Source organism: Falco biarmicus, chromosome 12, assembly GCF_023638135.1.
Source record: "Falco biarmicus isolate bFalBia1 chromosome 12, bFalBia1.pri, whole genome shotgun sequence".
Lineage (NCBI taxonomy): Eukaryota > Metazoa > Chordata > Aves > Falconiformes > Falconidae > Falco > Falco biarmicus.
Genome location: NC_079299.1, coordinates 1812300 through 1835606, shown reverse-complemented (window position 1 = coordinate 1835606; position 23307 = coordinate 1812300). Strand labels below are relative to the sequence as shown.

General features: G+C 42.1%; 1 long non-coding RNA gene across 1 annotated transcript in view; it reads right to left on the bottom strand.

Moving 5' to 3' along the window:
- Positions 1 to 11501: 11501 nt before the first annotated feature.
- Positions 11502 to 23307, bottom strand: part of LOC130157793 (uncharacterized) — a 170233-nt gene continuing 158427 nt past the window's right edge. The window contains exons 16-18 of the long non-coding RNA XR_008825043.1: positions 20757 to 20875; positions 11768 to 11892; positions 11502 to 11636 (exon numbers count right to left, since the gene is read on the bottom strand). This is a non-coding gene — a long non-coding RNA (uncharacterized LOC130157793). The remainder of the gene's footprint in view (positions 11637 to 11767; positions 11893 to 20756; positions 20876 to 23307) is intronic.

Genomic DNA, 23307 nt, shown 5'->3' with positions numbered 1-23307 from the left:
GGAACCTTTTTATAATTGTTGATTTTTACAATTATTTTTAACTTTTAAGGCCTTGTACAGATCTCACAATTTTCTGAACATTTGTGGCAATCTTCAATTATAATCACCAACACGCGCTACCAGAGGATTAAGCCTTTAGCATATACCAAGCAAACTGCATTGATTAATTGTGAAAGAACTGGAGAAATCATGTAAATATTTTTGTTCCATGATTGCTTATGTGTGGAAGCATCTACTATACCAGGCAAAGTCCTTTCAAGAAACTTATCTGCTGGAGACTTTGAATTGTATTCCCACTGAGTACTCACAATGGTGAAAAAATAGCTGACAAAACCCAAAAATGAAACAGAAGCATATTTCTTATACCTGGAAATACTGTAGGCATACCTGTATATAACATAATCATAATGAACTAGAAGTGTTGCTAAAGTTCACTTTTTCTAAGCTACCATGGTTAGAGAAATAAGCTCTATTTATGTTCTTGTTTTTATTTATTATTTTAACAATGTAAAAATAGATTTTAAAAGAAGACTTTAAAACTATTTGATGAAATCAGGTGTAGAATACATTTTTTATTTTCACCTTTCCCCAGAGACATACAAGCAGTAAATCCACTTCTGTTTTCTTTCAAAGAAAATTTATTTTAGAAATAGCAGAAGTATCACCCATAGCACTGCTGTGGAGCATTTCCATTATATAAACATCGAAGCTTTCCTGCACCTAGAAAAAAATTTCTTTGAACTGGATGGTAGTCTGAAAGCAAAAGAGATCATATTTTATGTGGGGAAGAAAATCCACTATTTTTTTTTTTCTTCAAACCAGGTCTATTGAAAGTGTCAGTACAATTCAAACTGATGTCTGTAGAGGTATGCAGGTACCCACCAGCTGAGGCTCCAATTTTCTGTTTGCAAACTGGTAAGGACACATTTGTGATAAGATTGATAATGGAATGCTAATATCTGTAACTCCCATATTTGTTCTAAAAAAAATAGGGTTTAATCTGATGGTCTGGACTAAAGGAATCAAAAGGCTGATGTCACTGTAAACCCTGCTAGCATTTACTCCAACAGCATGGCCTTTTAGTATGGAAACAAACGCACATCTCCAAAATATTTCTGGTTTCAAAGCACAGCTCACTCATAGATGTTTTCATTACGCTATGCGCCCTGGAGAGAAGGCAGATTGGATAGCACTTGTATGAATATGCAAACTTCAAATTCTTATTTATCATTTATCCAGAGCTACTAACACAACTGCAAACAATGTGAACTGTATCCAAACACGGCAGGTCCCAGAACAGTGAAATCTAGATGGCATCATGACTATGACATTGTACCAGGTTGTAGAATCTTGTTTAATGGCCATTGTTTTAGCTGGCAAACTATGGAGAAGAAATGGCTTTTCCATGCTTTTAGCAGTTTTATTATTTGCGAATTACCCTATAACTTTTTTTTATTATGATTTATTTCCATCTCTGAGTCATTTGGAGATGTGTTTCCATACACACACACACCCCAAAACTAAACAAAGCAAAACGATATCCACTGATGCTTGCCATCCAGCTCAGCACTGTTCAGGGTCTCTCTCCTGTGCATGGCTGGAGCACGGATGGGGGGTTGTAGTGGGAAGGCTTCTCATCCCCATTCTCCCCATCAGTCCTGGCGCTGGGGCTGGCCTCTATGCTGTGGCAAAATGCACAGCACAGGAGCCGTGCAAGGTGGTTCCTCCTCAATTTGCTCACTTCCAGTACCACCACCAAATCCTCTCTGTACTGATCTAAACAGCAGCATCCAGGGCAAGTAGGTCAGCTGCTCCCCAGAGAGGGGACACGGTCTAAGAGCACGGAACTGTGCCAGACTAGGTGCCCTACGCTCCTGCTGTGCTTCTGGGAGTATCCAACATTACCTCTCTTTTTCTTGGAGGTTTGGATCGCTACAGAAATTAAGCAGCACACTCTCAACGTAGAATTGCTCTGTTTTTTTCCTCCATACTTGAAGACGTTTATTCCAGCAAGGATGGCAATTCCAGCTGGGAAAATGCACAGAGCTTGGCTGACCTTTCCAAGCACCGGCCCTTCTTAGCTCACAATACTGCATGAAGTTGAGGAGCAATTACCCCTGTCACTCCTCGGAATCTGTTTAACCGTCAGTTCTATTAAGAAAGCAGTTACACTGAGCAGTACCACTGAAGCAGGCATTACACTGTGCAAGCAGATGCACAGGGAAAATAAATACTGTAGCAGAGGTGGTACCCTTTGATGTCTGCTTTTGTAAATTTAATTAAGTGAGATGCTCAAAATTAACTTTGCCTTGTAACTGGTATAAAGCAGTCACCTTCTCAAAGCCAAGTATTTCAGGAAAGTGTCAGGTCATTGAACTAACAATATTAGGAATGATCATTACAAAGTGCATTGCTACCCCAGATTTCATCTCAAGATAAAGATCCCTTCTTCTGCCATTTAGTACTTTCAGATTATTTCTAGCAACACTTAAAAGTGACAGAACAAAAACCTTTGACATGAAATATTATACCTCAAGAAAGAAAGCCAGGCCAGCAAAGGAATCACCCCCTCTCAGCAAGTCAAACCAAACTCTTTTCAGATATTTGGAGCCACCACAGCCACAGATGGAGAAGTCAATCCCCAGCAATCACACCTCTGAAACACAGCAAAAAACCATCCACAGGTAACAACAATTCATTGACCTATCTGTACGAGATTGCCTCCCCTCTAGTTATTAACAATGGTCCATCACACAACTCAAATGCAGACAAAGGTCAAAGAGGTTCCCCCATGGAAGATGGAACACTACTGAAATGACACCACCTCCAAAATGAAGCTTAGAACTTTCCCTATTAACAGAACGAAGATGCTGCCCAACTCAGTGACCATCATGGTGGAGTCAATCAAAAAAATACATTTTTTTAAAAAAAAAAACAAAAAAAGGTTTCAAGTTCAGTCTTTCCCAAGTCTTTTAAAAACTTTCCACAGCCCAAATACAGCCTGCAAGGGTAAAAAGAAATAATAATATATTTTTTTTTAAAGCCTTTCAGACAGGCTGGGGCTTTTTAATGCAAGTCTGACTGCACTGATTTCACCCTCAGAAACAAAATTACCTAGATGCTAAAAAAAAAGAAAAAGTTGAAGGGAAAATATATATTCTAGGTGGCACAGAAACTAATTTGTATTGCACTGTAACATACACTATAAACTGTACACAGGAGTTACGGAAGTGAAAATAAAAGTCAGCTTCTCAGGAAGGAATCTTCCAAGTGATCGAAACCAAAAGACACTGTTTGTTGGTTTTCATTTAATCACTTATCTGTGATCAGCCCAGAGGAAGGGACCAGCACAACAAATATCCTATAGTATTAAAGTGAGGAGCCAGGGAAGTGGTTGAGTCACCATCCCTGGAGGGATTTAAAAGATGTGCAGATGTGGTGCTCAGGGACACGGGTTAGTGGTGGGCTTGGCAGTGCTGGGTTAACGGTTGGACTTGATGATCTTAAAAGGCTTTTTCCAACCTAAACAATTCTACAGCTCTATGAAAAGTGCATGATATAGGTTTCTCATGAGTCGTGTCGCATCTGATGTCTATTATTTATTGGCTCATTATATGCATGCTTTGCTTTGAGACAATAAGTCTAATTTCACATTCAGCCTTATGAGGACATCCGGAAAATATAGCACATTTTCTGCTGCTCAGAGCAGTCTCTCGGGGAGCCTTAATGGCAGTGTCTGTGTAGTCTCTGGCACAGACTGCATCTGGGAAACTTTAATGGCAAAGAATCACTGTTTTGCTTGCTGCTGGTGCTGCTGTAAATGAGGAAAACAAATTTAATAGGATTAAATTACATATATTAGGCCCCAAAAGTTGGTGACTTATTTGCTGCAAACTATGTTTCCTGACAAAATTATGTTGCAAAATGCCCTAGTTATGACAGCCTGCAGTCCAGAGTTGCCACACAATTATAGCTAAGTGTACAGGATATTTTTCGACACAGCCCTATGCGGTATTTCTGCTTTCACTCGAACAGTTTCACCCAGGGCTGATTGCTCTCATTGGGAGCAGCCAGGTGAAACTCTGACTGCTTCACCGCAGAGCCAAGGCGTGAGGTCTGAACGCTGAGGTCTTAAGTAATGTGGTCCCTCAGCCACGGAGAAGGTTGTTTTCCCTATTCAAAAACCCTTAAAGATGGGAAGAGTAAATTACAGGGATTCTGAACAGGACTTCTATCAGCCTCTCCCAGTTTCTTAGCATTTCCATACTGGGATTCATGTGCTGGTCTGGGGTTACAAACCTGCTCCCATGAAATTTTGGTTCCACTTAGACACAGGATCAGAAAATTTTGTATTTTGAAGGAGATTTGAAGAAGCCCCAGAGAGGCCCCGGCTGGAGATCCTTGATGTTACCAGTCACAAGTACTCCGCCACCAGCCCAGATTCAAACCCGGCTCAGGGCTGTATCTGAGCACTGTCTGTCCTTCCCCACCCGTAGCTGTGCAGTACAATTTAACTACTTCAGATCCATTTAGAATTAACTGGAAAATTACAGGATTCCCACCATTTGCCTTCCAGGATGATCCCCCGGTTACAGTTTTAGCTGCACCAAGCAAATCCATGGTGCTTGCCAGACCAAGTATCCACCAGCTGCTCCCAGCACCTTAGCCTTTTGAGAACACGAGCGATATTTCAACACCAAAGTATTCTCCAGTCTGAACAGAATCTTGATTGTTTTATTTACATGTTTGTTTCCCCTCAATCCATACATCAACATCTTTACAAAAGCCTCGTCACATCAAATTAGAACACATTTTCCCTCTCCCCACCTCAAGCACAGCAGCACTGAGATGCACAGGAATAGCAGGTTATACCTGTTTGAGTCCGTATCCTCAGCCAAATCCTCTCTGTTGTGTACACAAACCCACCTGCGGCATCTCAGACATAGCAGCCCCAGGCTTACTCTAGCAAAGGAGACACAGTCTGGATATTCCTGCTTATACTTGCTGCTCCTGCAGTAGGAATGACATTCTGAGGTGATGATTTAAGGCGTTAGTTCAGTATGTTAGCATGCAGTATGATGGATACATCACATCCATCACACTGGTACGCTCTTTGCGGGACCAAAGCTATACAGAACAGTTCTGGTCACTGGCTGCACTGGAAATCATGAGTCCAAGAAGAATATTTATCATATCAAACATATGAGGTTTGCCTTCACTTCCAAAGAAGCATTTCCAATCAGGCACCTCTGTGCTTTCCTCAAAGGTAGATGGCATCTCTACAGTTTTAAGGTCTGACTTGTGATTTAATTGCCGAGATGGTTATTCTAAGTGGTCTGACCACCTCTGCTATTGACACACCTGTGGGCACGCTTGCCTGTGTTCAGGAGCCCGTCTCAGCAGTATGGAGCAGAAAGGTGTCCTGCACCCTCCTTCACATTCATTCAACACTGCGCAAACACCACAAGGCACACATGACCACCCATTTAAACCAGTTGGGCACTGGTCAATAAGCACGCTGAGACCAGCTCGAAGCCTCTCAGCTGGCTATGGTGGATCCTGTCCACCTGGCTGGTGCTTTTCTCCAAGAACAGCTTCTTACTTTTAGTACAGAAAACCTTGTACTCTGAACACACACACACACACACACACAAAGATGTTTGTAATTTATGGATCAATACCTGCTGTCTCCCTAGGAAATTTATGTCATGATAAAATATAGTCAGTGCCAATTGTCAAGAAAGACAGAGAAAAACAGATGTTATTCTCCACAGTGTAAACAAAAGTGGATTTTCCAGACTGTCACCCAAAGAAATTTTTTAACAACCTCTATATCCATCATAAACATCAGCATATCCATCACTGCCACTGGAGATGACAATTAAGAGCTAACTATATGAGGAAGCATCTAGCTCTTTATTTACAACATAATTCAAAGCATTACGGCTAGGATCATTTTATCTAAATTTTAAACAAGACGACTTGCTCAAGCTGACTGATTTGGTTCAGAAAATTAGCCTGAGGTTTAGCCTTGTCACCACAGCCCTCACAAGATAGCTACCGTAGTTATCACCTGCCAGCTAATATTATGTGAGAATATGGGGCAACAACTCTTGCAAGCCGACATTTGCGCTATTAGCACTGTAAGGAGGAGTCTCACCAGAACAGCTGCCCTAGAGATTAAATAAAGGGGGAGAGAAGTAATTTGTTTTAGGACAAAAGGATATTATGTTCCAAGTGTAGATATTTCACCAAATTGCAGTCACAGCATTGCAAGGGACAGGGAAAGCCAGTTGGTTCACGTAAAGTGTTTGAAAACTGGCAGCACATGGTACACATAGAAAAAAGGTGTATGATATTTATAAAAATGGCTACGTGTGTTGTTAAAAAAGATAGCGAAAATACAAAGGGAAGGTCTAAAACCTGAAACATCAATCTCTGCAAAGTGATGAAGCACAGAACAAGCAACCCGTACAAACCGACCATCCCCATGGCTCAGAGGCTTGTGCTCTCCACTGGTTTTCCACATCAGGGCGATACACGATTCACATATTTCATTTATACCTTCATCGAGAAATAAGCTCAGAAAGAGGATGCAGTCAGCAAAGCCTCTCTGAAAACCAGAGAAGCAGTTTTCACCTCCAGGTCAATCACAGAAGCATTACGGCTTTTGCTGTAATTCTACCCCTATTTCAACAGCCTGCGTGCCCCTGCGCCAGTACGGCTCGAATACACAGAGATCTCCTTCAAGCCTTACACTTGCTCCCTACAAAAGGCTCACCCCCAAGGACACCCTGTCCTGCTGTGGCTGCTCCCCCAGACCCCCCGGAGCTGGAGATCCCTGCGGCCCCAGGCTTGCGACCAGCGGGGCAGGACCTGCCCCATCCTCCCGGCCACCGACCGACCCCTCGCACGGATGCGCCTGGTGGAAGGCGGGCAAGCAGACTGTCCAACAGTGACGTTTAGACAAATTATATCCTTGGATGCTGTTATATGAAAGTCTTCCCCTTTTACACCCATTTTCGCCTTTTGTAAATAAATGACCATCACAACACTTGAAAGGCAATAACTCATATTTCCTAGTTTTTAATATTCCAAAATCACCAAAGTTTTATGAAAGGACCTTCTAGTTTGCCCATGGGGGCCACAAGAGCGCAGGAAGTTTGACATATGTGAAAGTATCTCCATAAAACACTTCCCTCAATAATCCAACAATGATCCTCAATGTTTATTTCATACAATCAACTACTGTCATCGTTACTTCATGAACTGAAAAAAAAGAAAACGAATCCACAGATAAAAATATAATCCCTCTAGACCAGGTTCTTCCCTATATATTGAGAAGAAAGGAAGCAGGAGAGGGACTAACTACATCTGCTATGGTTGTATTCGATAGCAGACATTAATCTTTTCCAGTATATATCAAGAATTGCTGCACTGCCATATTATCAGAGAAAATAGAAATACCTCACCTCTCCATGCAAGCTGCCTTCAACCCTCAGGGTTTGCTCTGCTGCTCTGGAAAAGCTAATGCATGTGTCCAAGGCAGTGGGACTGGAAAACCTGAACTGGAATAGAAATATCATTGACAAATTGAAGCTTCTATAGAAAAAGTTTGATTTGTTTAATTAAAACTATTTTTCTTTGAGTTCAAGGTGAGCGTCTACTCGCCATACAGGATGACGGCTTTCATTTCAGAAGTGCCCCCTGTGACCTGCTGTACATACTGCGTCAGTCAGTGCGGGGACATCCCTTGGACGCCCTCTCTTCATCTAACATAACTCCACCACAGAGGTGCTGGCCATACCGACGCACTCTCGGATTTAAGCAAGAAAGGACATTTGCCGTGGGCATGTGGGTTTTGACTCTAAAACAGGCGGCACAACTCCTCTTTGCACATGAAGCTTTGTTGGCTTCTGGCCTAAAACTCCATATGTTCACAGGACAGGTCCTTTCCACGTATGCCATCGGGGGGGCTGCAGAAACACTGCCTGGCATCTCACTCACAACTGGATCTCAGCACCAGGCTTCGGAACCTTGCTCACCGCGAAGCCTAGATGGATTTTGACAGCACATCAAGCTCACTGTGGGAATGGCGCATCCACCTCCACTACCGGCCCTTGAAACTGTGCTCCTAACAAAGCAGGAGTGCTCGAGTAAATGGAGCCCCAGTCAGGATCAGTTACACCTGCTCATATTGAAGGAATTCAGACAGTAAATACTCAGCAGTAAGTTTAGTACAGTCGGCTTTAAGGTTGTTTTCTATTTCACATTGCAAATACCCCAGTCCTTACAACCATCCTGCTCCCCCCGACAGAGCTTTCGCGTTAGCAATGTCCTGTTAACACTTCTCAACCTTCGTTTTAGCACTTGATAGAACACATTCAAGGGAAGCAAAAGCAAATTCTTGAAGTAAATTCTAGTCAGTCAGCTTCCTTAGCTAGCTGCCACTTCTGAAATAAATTAGTCCCCGCAGGGATTACCACCAGCGCAAGCACCAGGCATCCACCCACATGGCACATTCAGCTGTTACACTTCTAATTCATTAGTCTCCTCAGCTAGGTTAGAGGTTATTACAACCTTTCTGGGGATAAAAAAAAAAAAAAAAAAAAAAGTACAGACGGCTTCCTAACCTATTTTAAAACCTTCAACATGGCTTTTAAAAATACAACGGTTATTTCTTAACAATAGGGATCAGAAATTATTCTTATACTAAAACAACGCTCAAACCAGACCTGACAACATCTTTGAAAAGCTCTTCAAATAACAGTGGTAATGTACACTAAACCTCAGAATTGCAAACCATTTAGATCATTAGATACTTTTAAATTACCCTCAAAAAAGTTACAATGATGCTCATAAAAAATTGCCAGTAGCTTGAAATCATTAACAGTGCCCTAAATGTCTTAATCTTACTTATTTCTGCTTCAATGTGATGTTCCAACTGACATGATATTAATTACTATTGCTGGTGTCTTTTCAGTTTCTCCAGTAAAAAGTTTCATTTCTTAACTAGTCTCTCAGTGAAAGAGCACTCCTTAATTAAAGTTAAGCTTTCTCTACCTATCACGCTTAATTTAAGACAGTAAATCACTTTTTTCTCTTCACCAAACAAATAATTTACTTCTGTCGAGGGGAAAAATATTTCCACCGATTAGAAGTATCACATTTTGATGAAAATAAGACATGATTTAAAATGGCAAGATTTCAAATGTTGCAGATACCAAAATTGTAAGAATGGATGTATTACATTAGACCCAAAAAATCTGGCTATTCATCACAGCACATACCTCTAGCCATTGCTGGAGCAAGACAGAGAGCAGAAAACCAGAAAAGTCAGAAGTAGTACAAAGCAATCGTTCCTTCCTAGTAAGTTATTAATCCATGAGAAGATTTCCCAGATGATGGTTTAATTTTTTTAACAGCTTCTAGTCTGTTCAATAATTTTATCTAGCTCATCACCTGATTCACCAACTATTTATCTTTTTTTCTTCCAGAGAAAGCCTGGCCATTTGTGAGGCATTATGTCCCTTTGAAAGAGCCACAGCAGCAGTTTCCCAATACATCACATTCACTAGTTATCTGCTAATTTTATCCACTGTGAAAGGTTTGTTGACGTGTTCTGTACAGGAGCTGCACTGACCTCTCCCAAGCTGCAGGGTCCCTCGGGAGCCCTGTGGGCACCACAGTTTTGCCACCTCGTCACAGTCCCTGGAGCTCCTTCACCAACTAAAGCCACAAGTTACCCCCTGCAGTAATCTCCATAAGGCGTGGGAGGTGTAAAGCACTCTTCATTTCCCTGTGTCACGCAGCACAGCACAGGCACCCCCCAGCAGCCCCCCGTGGGCTGCCAGCGAGCTCAGGGTTACATTACCTGCCCCATGCAAGGTGCATAAATGTAGCCAAAATGCCTTTGGGGATGGGTTTGACGAGACGGCACTGGAAGGCAGGTGGAAAGCCCAAATCCTGCTGGATGTTACATCTCTCTCCAGGGCCAGGCAACATGAAGAGTGGGTGAGGGGATGCCATGGGTCAGCATCTGCCCGAGAGAGTGGCCATGGCCACTGAGGCACCGCTGCCCAAGGCTTGGGTTATATTAGCACTAATTACTGGTCTCCCCGGGCAAAACGGTGAGTAACTGCAGACCAGGCTGTAAACCCCCCAACTCGCGTTTCTTCTGGCTGTTACCAAAGGGGCACTGCAATGCCTTTGTACCTTCCCATCACTCCATTGCCAGTTTTACCTTCCCTTTAAACCAGCAGTGCCCTGCTGTGGGGCACTGGGAGGGTGTGGGGTGGGATGAGGAGATAGAGGAGCAGATTTGACTCAAGGCTGGGGGGCAAAGGCTTGATTCAACAGCTAGTAGGGTCAATAAGGTCTCTGCTCACTGCCTCTGAAGCTCATTTTAGCCAGAAGCTCTGATCTGGACACAAGATTTCACATATTTTGCCTGTAAAGCACACTGACATCATACCAAGATCATAAAAACTTTAATTGCTACAAACCATACAGCCAAGGCAGTGGAACCGTGTGAAACCAGGTCAGCCTGGATCTAACCCTTCTCAAGCCCATCACCAAGGCTTACAACACAACAGCAATCCCTGCCAGTGTCAGTTTTTCTACCATAGGACTGCGTAGCCTCACTCAAAACCTGCTCTTCATTGAATAAAAATCAGCTGCAGAAAGAGAAATCTGACAGCAGCTGTCTGATCCTCACAAAGGAATTTTGCTGTGAGAAGGAAAGCTGCACAGAGAAATAAAATGCTACAACAACACAAGAAAGGAAAACGAAATAAACAGGGAGCCCATGCAGTAAATTCACAAAATGGGATCCTTCCAAAGCATAAAGTATCCCATTGCTTTTAGCATTTGGCGCTGTGCTGGCATTAATGCCTTCCCTGCTCAGGTCTGAGACCTAAGCAATCTTCTTTGTTTGCAGGACCTGTCCCATATGGTGGAACCAAACAACATGCTGAAAGCTCATTGCTCTCACTGTAAACAAAGCTTCGGTGGAGGTCAATAGAAATCTCAATGGGAAACAAATGTTCTGATGATGAGACAGCTGCTGTAGGATCATATCTTGCAGCCAGTGACAAAGAGAAAAAAAGGTAAATGCTTTCCATCTCAATTCACTTGTTCTGCGTGTCTTATCTTCAGCTACGGGGGAGTGTATGAAAAATGTATTTTGAAGCATGTCAAAGCAGGAAAAATTCAATTTGCCACTAATAGATGAATTAGCTCTGAAAAGTAAGCTTAACTGAGTCAAACTGCACATTAGGAAATCAGCCCTCATCTGCCGTCACTTAGAACATGAATACAGCAATACAAGAAAGTAATAAGCTGCCTGAATAGGGCTAAATTCCCTTGCTTTGTGAATAAATAGAAAATATGTATCAACTCAAAATCATTCCATGCTTGTGTGCATACCTGCACGCACATGCTTATGGGTATGTAGAAACACTTGGAATGCAGCTGAGTTTCTCTGTCAAGCTTACCTGTACATGCCAAATTGCACCAGTTAAGGATCCAGATCGTTCCAGCAGTTGCTCCATAGTTCAGCAGAGGTCAGAGTCGTAAAACCAATTTATGCCACTTGAAACCTGGGTTTCACAAAGCTCTCCGTAGCCTACACAGAGCTGTAAAGGCAAAGAGAGGCCAGTGGAGATCAAGCAAAGATCAACACCTCTCTCCTATCACACATCAGCTTTGCAGCCTTGAAAAGCACGTTTGTCTTAGCTGTGATCCTTATTGACACAGCTGAAAACACTGTAATAAACCCCTGTTGTAGCCTCTGTCACCTCCTCCATCACTCGCAGATTAGCAGCCAACTACATACACCACTCAGCTCCATCTGTGGATGGAATGCGGTTGATGATGTGGCTATCATTTGACCTGTGTCAGAGGCAGAAACAATTTTACACCATGACACTTGCAACTCAGAAAACTTCCAAACATGACATTCAAAATTATATGGTCTGAACACACGGTCTTAGTAATGATTGGCATTTGACCATCTGGTCAGCATCTCAATATATAAATGACCTAATTAAGAGATACCCATCAGGTGCATAATATATTATTAATAGCCAATGCTGGTATGATACAATGCAGCAAAATAATTGAATGCTTGGGATCTGAGCAGCTCAGTTACCTGTACTGTTGTATACTTGCTGATCTCTAGTGCAAGTTCTACATTTCCAACCCATGAGAAAGCCTAAAAGAAGTTGTCTGAGCAACAAACCCATGCTCTGCAAAAGCCAGCTGCAGCCAGCGAATATCAGCTGTGACTCAGGATCCCCAGAGCCCCTTAAGCATCACCAGTGGCCGACAGGAGACAGGCACCCCGGAAATCAATAGTTCATGAAATAAATTCCCAGCCAATCTTTTACTGGCCTCAAAAGTATGTGTATGCAGACTTCTGTAGCCTCAACTTTATGCCTTTTACAAGTATTGGTGCTTGTGTGCACACACACAAGCCCTGTAATTCGTACAGGTTAGCGAAGCATGGGTACATGCATATATTCATGGCAGGAAAGCTCGAAGTATCTATCTCTACACATCAGCAGAGTCTCCACGCTGCTTCAGGTGTTCCCACCTTAGTCGTTCTAACAAGGCATGCCACCAAATTTCTCTTTACATCACCTCCTGTAAGCTAATTATTTTAACTGACTAATCAAGCTGAGTCATGATGGGCCAGACTCTTTCATTCTTAATAATTTTCCATTGTCTTGTTTATTGGAGAGGACAGTCAGTGCAGTGGAGGAACTGCCTAAAGAGGATGTCAGAATCAGACCCTGTATGTTCACGACGAATTGAGATAATCTCTGCAGACTACTTTATCTGATGCCTCCCAGGTTTTTTGTGTGTGATACTACACAGATGGAAATGTTAGCAGCAGAGGAAGAAAAAGAAGTGCTAGAAGCATAATAAATGTGACAAAAAGTGGTTACGTGTTTATTGCAGAAGGGCAGAGATGACAAAAGCTGAAAGGGGAAGCGCGGCAGCAGCAGCGATGCAAGACACTTTATCCCTACACAGACATGAAGCACAGTAGACAAAACCAGACAAAATCTGAAAAACATGGCCCTTCCCAGGTGACAACACGCAGGCTTGGTTTTCTCTTAGCGTTTAGATTCTAGCTATAAAATTCTCTTGACTGTCTATGTATAGCAGTATGCGTGTATTCCTTATCTTGCACGTACTCCTCGCCACATCACACTCAAAACTGAAGCAAATACTCTCACACTTGGGTGCTCTGTGCAAGCTGTCTTACAGAGGTCTAACATTTTAGGAAGGACTGCCTGTCTTCTCCTTTGACAGCTCACAGGGGCTTCATTTTCAAGTTAAGCAGCCAAAAACTGAGGAAGGCAAGATTACCACTGCATCTCACCCAGCCAGTCTCGGGCACCTATATCCTAGGATGGAATCAGCCACGAAGAAGTCCCTATTTCTTCCCAAGAATGAAACAAGAGACACAGAAAAATAAGTTCTGGATATAGATGTCTAACTTGCCGCTACCTTAGGTAGAGCAGATGAATCCCAAACTTCAGTGTTGATGTAGACCACTATTTATATGTCAAAATCCAAATGAATGTTGCTATACAATACCGGCTTTTAGATACCTCCCCCTAATGAACCTTATATGCAGTGATGCTGTCAGGGTCCTGGAAAGATATTTCCCACAATCCTCGTTCACATGGTATCTGCTGATCTCTTCATTTCCCCAGTACATTTCTAAGAGACTGAGTTTAGCTGAAAAGGTGTACCAATTTATTAATCGTGGGTCAGCCTTTTTTAATCCAGAGTCTGATCAGTCCCCAAGTATGCTAACATATACATCAATACGTACATCAATACTCCAAGCTGTATGCTATATATACTGACACGCTTATTTCCAGTAGTGATATATTAATGAAACCAGAACTGTGTGATTTCATACATCTTTGATTCTTTCTGTTCACAAATTTTAAGTAATGTGGCAAAAATTCGCAATGGATAAATTATGGGGTTTAATTCAAAGTTCTAAATCTTCATATGATTTGGATAATTTAGCTTGCATTAAACAATTTTGAAAGCTGAAACTACTGACAAGAAAAATAATTGAAAGCAAGAGAAAGGGAAAATAAACAAACAGAAACAAGGACTAATAAAAGACAATTAAATATATGAAATCTGGAATAAAAAAACAAAACAATTCCGGTACTAATTTTGAAACACTGCTCTGGAGAACACAGCTGGAATAAACATTTTTTTTTTTTTCCTGAAAAGGCTGCATAGCCATGGCTGCTTTCTGCATGATGCAATTAATTATTAGCACAATACCTTTTGCAGATATCTGACATTTCAATACAAATGAGAAACAAAAATACAAAAACGGAGTCAAAGGGATCATACATTCTCCCAGTTTTAACGACAAAGGTCAGTAATTATCTGACTGGAGACCAGGAGCTAAAAGCAGCGGTGTTAATATTCTCTGAAACTTGCTTCATCCCTCTTCTGTAGCCGCTTAACCAGAAAAGCAGCTCGGCTCCACCACCAGCAAGGGCAGTCTGATGTGAGCAGGTAGATGTGTACGGTGTGTTACACCTCAGCAAGTTGCAGAAAATATTCTGTCCTGCAAAAACGGACATTTTTTGAGATGGTTACATGGTGCTGCAATGATGACGTTCAGCCTAAACAGTAATATTTGTCTATGAAATCCAGTCAACTTGTATATAAATTTGATTCTTTATCCCATGGTTTAAATAGAAATTGTAATTCAGTTGGAACGTCTGTACTTCTGCAAAACTTTAAATAGGAATGAGTCTGAGAATAGTTTTGTTTGCTTTACAGTAAAAGAAAATAGGGCGGGAAATACTATTAATTACTTCTGATGAAAATGTATGAAATAATGGAATTTTTATATAAGATAACTTAGCAGCTTTTTCATATGCATTTGGGCCACAAGCTACAAATTAAATCTGAGTTTGTGAACTCTATTTGTTACATGAATAAGTATGGATTAGTGGATTGAGTTGGGATAAGTTTATTCTAGTATAGCTGTATCGGTCTGAGATTATTTACAGTGCTCTACATTTCTGCAATAGATTTGACTGGGGGTTTTTTCCTTCCTTGTTTATTTCAGGATGTCTGCATTTAGTCAGGGGGGATTGTAGTTTCTCACAGCTTTTTTTTCCCCCCTCCTAATAGAGCTTCTGGGTTTTTACAGGTTACTGGAAAATATTTTAAGTCTGTAATTCAAATAGCCACAAAATAATTTGTTTGGAAGAAAACTGAAAGCAAAGGAACACCGCCTGTTGTTTAAAACCATGACAATTTTACTTGTCATGTAAACCACCGATTTTACTGCAACGGTTGACAACTCTCTCGCACCATGGAGCAGATGGCCAGGGACAGTCACACGCACTGGGAAGGCAGGCCACTCCTGCTCACGGTCCCTCCCACCAAACGGCGCTGCCGACGCACTTACGGACTTGCCCACCAGCAACAGCTTTGCAGGTGAACAACACGCTTTAGGATCAGCAGATACTTAGAGGTATGTGTTGATGACTCCACCACCAACTCAAATATCACCACCTCCACTGCCGCACACACACCAGCATCTTGCCTTTCATTCTTTCTCATAGCGCCGGGGGTAGGGGGGTGAATATTGCCTTAGGGCAAACATGTCACAGCGTGTAGGAGGATCAAATCTGTTTTTTCCCTCCTCTTGAGTCTACATTAATGGAAATACCCCATGCCAAGCAGTTCACAGATGGAGGGTCAGATGAACCAACAATGTACTTGGAAGCAGAAAACTGGAAAAAATACACCACATGCCTAACAAGCTTCTTTCCCTTCTTTCACTAGGCTCCATCACTGAAGGTTCATTCCTGAGCCAGAACAGTGAATAACCACTTGCAAGACTCTCCAGAAAATTTTCAAATCTTTCAGCAATAAAATGAAAGTAGACCCTTAAGTTTATATTCTATGTTCTCTCAAGTGAGGTTGTGAGATGGCCAAAAGAGTCATTCTGCCAAGTTGATTTTTTAAACATTGTATATCCTCGTAATCTGGATTAAAAAATTTCCAGTGAAGGAGCAGAGCGTCCTCCATGTGACTGGAAGGTTTCTAGAATACCACAGATGCTAACCAAAGCTAAGAGATACCAGTCTTCTGAAAAACTTCTATGTGATTCCAGTGACAAGTGGCATTCCTCAAGTCCATACTGGGACCGGTGCTGTTCCATATCTTTATCTGCGACATGGACAGTGGGATGGAGCACAGCCCCAGCAAGGCTGCCAACACCACCAAGCTGTGCAGTGCAACCAACTCACTGGAGGGAAGGGAGGGACCTGGACAGGCTTGAGAGGTGGGCCTGTGCAAACCTCATGAAGTTCAGCAAGCCCAAGTGCAAGGCCCTGCATGTGGCTCAGGGCAATCCCAAGCACAAAGACAGGCTGGGTGAAGAATGGATTGAGGGCAGATCTGAAGAGAAGGACTTGAGGCTGCTGGTTGACAAGAAGCTCAACATGGCCCAGCAATGTGCCCTTGCAGCCCACAAAGCCAACCGAATCCTGGGCTGCGCCGCAAGGAGCATGGCCAGCAGGTCGAGGGAGGGGAGTCTCCCCCTCTACCTCACCCTGGTGAGACCCCACCTGCAGTGCTGTGTCCAGCTCTGGGGGCCCCAACATCAGGTGGATGTGGACCTGTTGGAGTGAGTCCAGAGGAGGCCACAAAGATGATGGGAGGGCTGGAGCCCCTCTCCTGTGGGGACAGGCTGAGAGAGTTGGGGTTGCTCAGCCTGGAGAAGAGGTGGCCCCAGGGAGACCTTGCAGCAGCTTCCAGCACCTAACGGGGCCGACAGGAAAGCTGGGGGGGGTCTGACAAGGGCATGTAGCGATAGGGCAAGGGGGAATGGCTTTAGGCTGAGAGAGGGGAGATTGAGATTAGATATCAGGAAAAAATTCTTTATTGTGAGGGTAGTGAAGCACTGGCGCAAGTTGCCCGGGGAAGCTGTGGGTGCCCCATCCCTGGCAGTGCCCAAGGCCAGGCTGGACGGGGCTGGGAGCAACCGGGGCTGGTGCGAGGGGTCCCTGCCCATGGCAGGGGGTTGGAACATGATGATCTTTAAGGTCCCTTCCAACCCAAACCATTCTATGCTTCTATGATTCAATCTGCCTGATGTTGAAAAGAGGAAGCATCTTGTTTCTTTTCTCTGTCATCTAGTTTTATATGCAGAAAACATACAAAATGCATGTGCTTTTTAAATAAAACATGAATATGTACACATTATTTCTTCTGTCTTTACAGCCTTACTTGGATTAAGTGATACTAACTAAAACCAAAGCTTCCTCTGTAAGGCAAGAGATGCTGATAATTCAGTTATTATTATGAAATTATATTAAGTCTGGTCAACAATTTTCTGCATTGCTTCATGCTAATTATTGCAACAGCAAGTCTTACAGATGCTGCACATCCAGAATTTCACAACAGGCACCTATAAAAAAAATACATATATAGCAGCCACAGCTAAATAAATGAATCACAGAAAAGTCAACTGAAGAAAAGATTTTCTATTTACCAAAAATTTTAGTGAAGGTAAAAAACCTATTTCTTCATTCATGATAGCATTGCTAAATAGTGCTACTGGAAATTTAGGTAAATTCTTCCCTATTCAAATAGGAGCCAGTGAAAGTGTTCAAGTGTCAGCCAGCTGCTTATCGTTACTGATGGTGTAACATCAAGCTACTGTCTAGCAATTAGATTTTCCCAACTTCAGAAGATGATCAGTCACATCATCCTGCCCATGCATCTTGATTCTTTTGCCAAGGTATGGATAAATACCATCCTCTGCCTGTTTGGCAAGAAAAGCCTGGTATCGGTGATCCAGCTTGGCTGGGCTGGCTCTTCACTGAAAATGCCCAGTGCAGTGGGAGAACCAGCAAACCTGGAAGCTATGCTGTTCCTCCATACCCCAGCAGTCTTGGGACTGTGTTAATACTATATTTTACATGCATGTCCATGGAAATATTAGATGTGCAATTTTTGGCCAACTAATTATTACCCATCCCTTCTTTCTTGTCCTGTGTCTCCAGCTTGACGTAGGGAGCCAGCCTTGGTGGTACGGTGTGTTGCTGTGTGTTCTTCCTTTCATGACACAAATGCAGGAGCACCCCAACATACAAGACACCACCACATCTGACAAGTCCTCTGAGAGTTCTCTAAAGTGGAGGAGGGTTTTTTCCCCCTCATCATTAACTGAGAACCCAAGATGTAATTTAAACATATATATTGCAGAAAATAAACAAATTTCAGCAGTGCCTAAGAAAAACATGTAATTAACAAATGTTATAACAAAAGCTATGAAAAATGCATTGCCATATTTGAAAAGGCCTAAAATAAATAGGCAAAAAATCCCGAGCAGTTGCAAAGCTGAAGCTGGAAACGTACCAATTAAGGCATACATGTTTCAAAAGACCTTGGGAAGGAGAAGAGGGAAAACCAACTTAATCCCTAGCAATAACAAGCCACGTTCCAGTACCCAGCCACAGGAATGGGAGGCAGATAAAGAAGAAAGAAGCAGTGAAGCCTTTTTATCTGGGGCTAAAGAGCAGCACATCACCCAGTGAGACTTTTCTACGTACCTCTTGTTAGGCATGTTTCAGAACACAAGCAGGAAGGATGTCGTTCCAGGACATCCAATATTTCCCCAGGATGCAAGAGCCTTACAAGCTAAGGAATCCTTCTTAAATATAATCTTAATGCTTTTCATTGTTTTCTTTCTGTATAGCTTTAGTACTGCAAATCTGTGCTTTTAAGTAAGCACGGCCTTTTTAATCACGTCTCATGAAGCAGCTTCCTCAGAGCAAGAGCACAAAAGATGTGCCATTTCCATGGAAGTAGCAGTCCCCAAAAGTGCAGCACTGCAGCCCATCTTCTCTAGGCAGAGCCTTAAAACAGGTTGCTGGGGGAACACCAGGACAAGAGCAAGGCTGCCCTTCCCATCTCCTGCCTACCTGGCAGCATGGGAGAGTGAGAGGCAGAGGCAAGCACCACCCGGCACGTGGTGGGACAGTGACAGTAGCCCCGGAGGGGACAGTTACACTAGGAAAGACATCTAGAAAAAAGTTCACTTCAGCTGGTGTGTCAGTTCAGCCACAGCTCCCATTCCTGTGGCTGGGTACTGGAACGTGGCTTGTTATTGCTAGGGATTAAGTTGGTTTTCCCTCTTCTCCTTCCCAAGGTCTTTTGAAACATGTATGCCTTAATTGGTACGTTTCCAGCTTCAGCTTTGCAACTGCTCGGGATTTTTTGCCTATTTATTTTAGGCCTTTTCAAATATGGCAATGCATTTTTCATAGCTTTTGTTATAACATTTGTTAATTACATGTTTTTCTTAGGCACTGCTGAAATTTGTTTATTTTCTGCAATCTAAAAAACCAGATTTAGGAGAAAGGCTCTCCTCAAGCTACAGCTTAAAAGCAACTGCCCTCATACCTTGCTCACCTAAGAAGTGCAATAAAATAAATTCTGCTAAATGCTTTACAGTTCCATAGCATTCCTTTAAAACTTTCTAAAGCAATTACATCCTTTTATTAGGATATGTTAACAGATTTTAGCAGTTTCTTTAGCAAGATTATTTTTGGGTGAGCAGTCATTTTGCAGATTTAATACAAGTTCTACACTTGCAGTATATTAGCTGAGCTGAATTGCTACTGGGAAGTTAAACATATTGCAGAAGATGCTTTGCAGAGTGAAACAGCAGTAAAAAAGAAGCTATTTTGTTGAGATGATGCATTTTATTTCATAGCCAGAAACATATTAAAGTATGCAGAGCATATAAAAGTAAGTGTTGAGATTGCATCAAGGATAGTCTCAATTTGAGATAAAGAACCCAATTTCTTAGATTTCTTTGCAAATGGGGGGAAAAAAAATACATGCCAAAATGTAAAAGAAAGAAGACTTGTTCTACAGCCACAATCTGAAGGGCATAAAGATCCTTCTAGCCATCAAAGTCCTCTACAGAAATGCCCTCAGGTCACCATGATGCACTTCAGTAAAGAACCTCCTAGAAATACAGCAAAAAGTCTCAGAAGGTGTGAAATATATATATGCATATATTTATATCCAAGCCATGGAACAATACTGGAGAACATCGATTAGGAGTGTGATCTATCACTTTCTAAAGGGACTGCACTACAAAAGTCACCGAAATATCTTATTTATTACAGTGGCATCTCAGAGACAGCAGCCCTGAAATCCCAGCATCAAGCAAGTCCTCTTTGAACACTACTACAACTGCAAAACCCTCAAAGATGCATAAACCACCCCCCTGACATCGTCCTTCTTCATCTTCCCAGTAATACCACAAATTATACTTCTGTACAGAGCAGGCACACCTAAATCCAGCTTCAGTTTTACAGATTTCACAGCATCTGGTGTCTAAGGAGAAGGTTTTTGATGAGAGGGTCTTCATATCAGAGTTCACTAGAAAACCTACTGAAATATGCAACCATTTTCAGGCAGATTTCCACATTTAGAGCATGCTATAAGATGACACGTGTAACATGCCAAGATATGAGTTATGTATAACTCTGCTCTAAAAGGAGCCGCTGAGCAAAGTGCAGTCCCCAGCTGCCTATGATCCAAGCTGAGTAGTGCAGCTCAAGTGCGTAAGCCCAGCTTTGCACTCAACTAAGCTTAGTATAAACTTGGATACTCAAACCCGTCCCTGTTTCAGGCTTTAGACTGCTCAGATCCACACCCTGTCATACCTTAAACTGTGCGTCGTAAAGTGAAGGACAACACTGGGACAGGGTCAGGAGGAATCTGCGATATCCATGCTGAAGTTCTCAAACAGCAGGTAAATGAAGGAAAGACACTGTCATCTTCTCTTAAGGGGAAAAACAAAAATAAAAATTAGAAATTGAAACAAAGGATTTGTCACTGTTTACTACAAGGGCTGTGGGCATTGAACTTGGCCTTTTAATAGGCTTCTTCGCACATCAATATGACCAGACCTTTACAAAGATAAACCACACACAGAAAAAGGACTTTAGATTCACCTCTGAACTGGGAAATTCTGCTCCTGACTGCTGGAAGCTTCAGGCTGTTTTTACCTTGTCTTCTGCCAGTCACGAGCCATGTAGTTTCCTAGTGGTTCTATGACAAATTTCCTTACCCTGCAACTGTTCTGCAGTTGCAGTTCTTTTGGAGGATTTTACCTCGAGAGTGCTGTCTCTCAGCGTCACAGTTTAAAAATCACGAAATTTCACATCCATTTCCATTAGGCCCGTCTGGCAGGTTCCAGAAGCAGAGCTGTCATGGAGCAGAATGCCTGCTATCCAGCCGTATAAACCCATTAAGACAACTTAGACTTAAGCTGCAGAGTATCAGCTTTCCAGAGGCAGTGAACTAATTCTCCTTCCCCCCCCCCGCCCCAGTACAAAGTGCCCGTCTCTCTCAGACATGCAGGTAAAAGGCAGTTTCTTCAGGAATTTATTGGAAGGCACAAGGGGGACAGGGAGAGGGAAGAAAAGCCATGGAAATTCCTGTACCTAACACGCTATTCCAAGTGTCTGGCTATTGGCCAGCATCATAGGCACACATACAAATATATTTCTATATATTTCTACAGAGTCTGCCATTTTCTGGTATCTTTATCATCGTTTGGAAAAAAAAAACCAACACACACACACACACAAAAAAACCCAAAACCGTTACGCTAGCAGTGTGGGCATCTTGATCAGCTTATCTTTCAGTAGCTTCGCTGTACCATTCAGTTTGTGTTTCTCACATGCTCCCAGCGCCCCCCTCACAGGAATGTCCAGCACAGACCACCCCTCAAAACATCTCAGAAGAAGTTAGTATCTACCTACAATACCAACACAAGACTTTCTATCAAGTGAAGTCTTCAACTCAAGTAACTATGAAGCATACACCAAGCTTTCAAGTCCTATTTGATTTTAAGAACTCCTGCCCCAAATAAAACCTATAAAAAAAAAAACCAAAACAAAATGCCCATGAAGCTTCTCAATCACTTCTCCTATGATGCTTACTGTATGGATCTTCATCACATGCCAGTTCAAGTTTCATAATTAAGACAACATTAAAAGCCAGGTAAAGCTGGATACTGAGAGGGTCTAAAGCTTTGCATTTGCATCGGCATCACTGGAAATTTATGCTTATAAGTAAGGGTCCTGTGTGTCTGTAACATTTTATTCCGGTAATTGTTGATTTATATATAAATAAAAAAAAAACCCATGTAATTATACTTGTGCATTCCACATACCTTTCCTAATTAAAAACTAAGCAACTACATATCTTGTAATAACAGTAGCTCTAATGTGCTTCCTTACAACTCTTGATTGACTGGAGCCGAGAAGTCGTACGTGAAAGGGGTTTTTTTATTTCTTCATCCAAAATAAAGCCAGAGTGACAAGTAATTAACCGAACACATACTAATTATTTTTGAAGCACCCATACTCCACATTATTTATTGGGTCTAGTGAAAATCTGCAAGTGAATGATAGTCAAACCCTGGTTTTGATAGTTTTCTCTGTATTGCAAAGGGGCTTCTCTGCGATGTGATTAGAAGACACTTTGTCTTCAAGTTGCAAAAACACAGGAGTTCACAGACTCACAAGCTTTTCCAGAAGTCACTTGCAAGTCAAGCAGCTAACATCAATCACTGCAACACCTCGCCTACAGGGTTATAGTGAAACAATGGGCTACACAAAACCAAAATAAATCCCATGAAAGCTACATTCAGTGAGAATGCATATCTAGAGACCATAATGGAAATCTCTGAGCAGTAACTGTTCTCCTAATGAGAGCTGGATGCACCTTTTATTCACGTATGATGTTATTTCACTTTGTTAGGACCAATCTTTACAAAGAGCAGAATTTCCGTTCTGCAAAGAATCAGATTTTCCTGAAGAATTTCTTTTATTAGGAAAGCAAGGAGCCAAGGGATCTATTTCTGCGTCTTTCTGGTTCCAGATAAGGAGCAATACCTGGGGTAAACAAGAAGGGAATTGAATGTAGTGTTCTAACTACACACGAGATGCCACCTTCTAAAATACAACCACTTTTAGCTTTCTTGAATTCTTTTTTATAGTTACCAGTAGTGCTGTTTGTACATGCAGTGATATACAAACAGCCTCCCTAAGGAGACTTCGACCGCATTTCACTAATATTGTGCTGCAGCTCAAAGCCAAGACTGCCAAGTGAGTGCACTGGCACTGAATATATGACAGATCATATGTAGAATTAGAAAGCACAATAAATTAGAAAACACGTGTTCCATCCTACATCCAAAAAGCT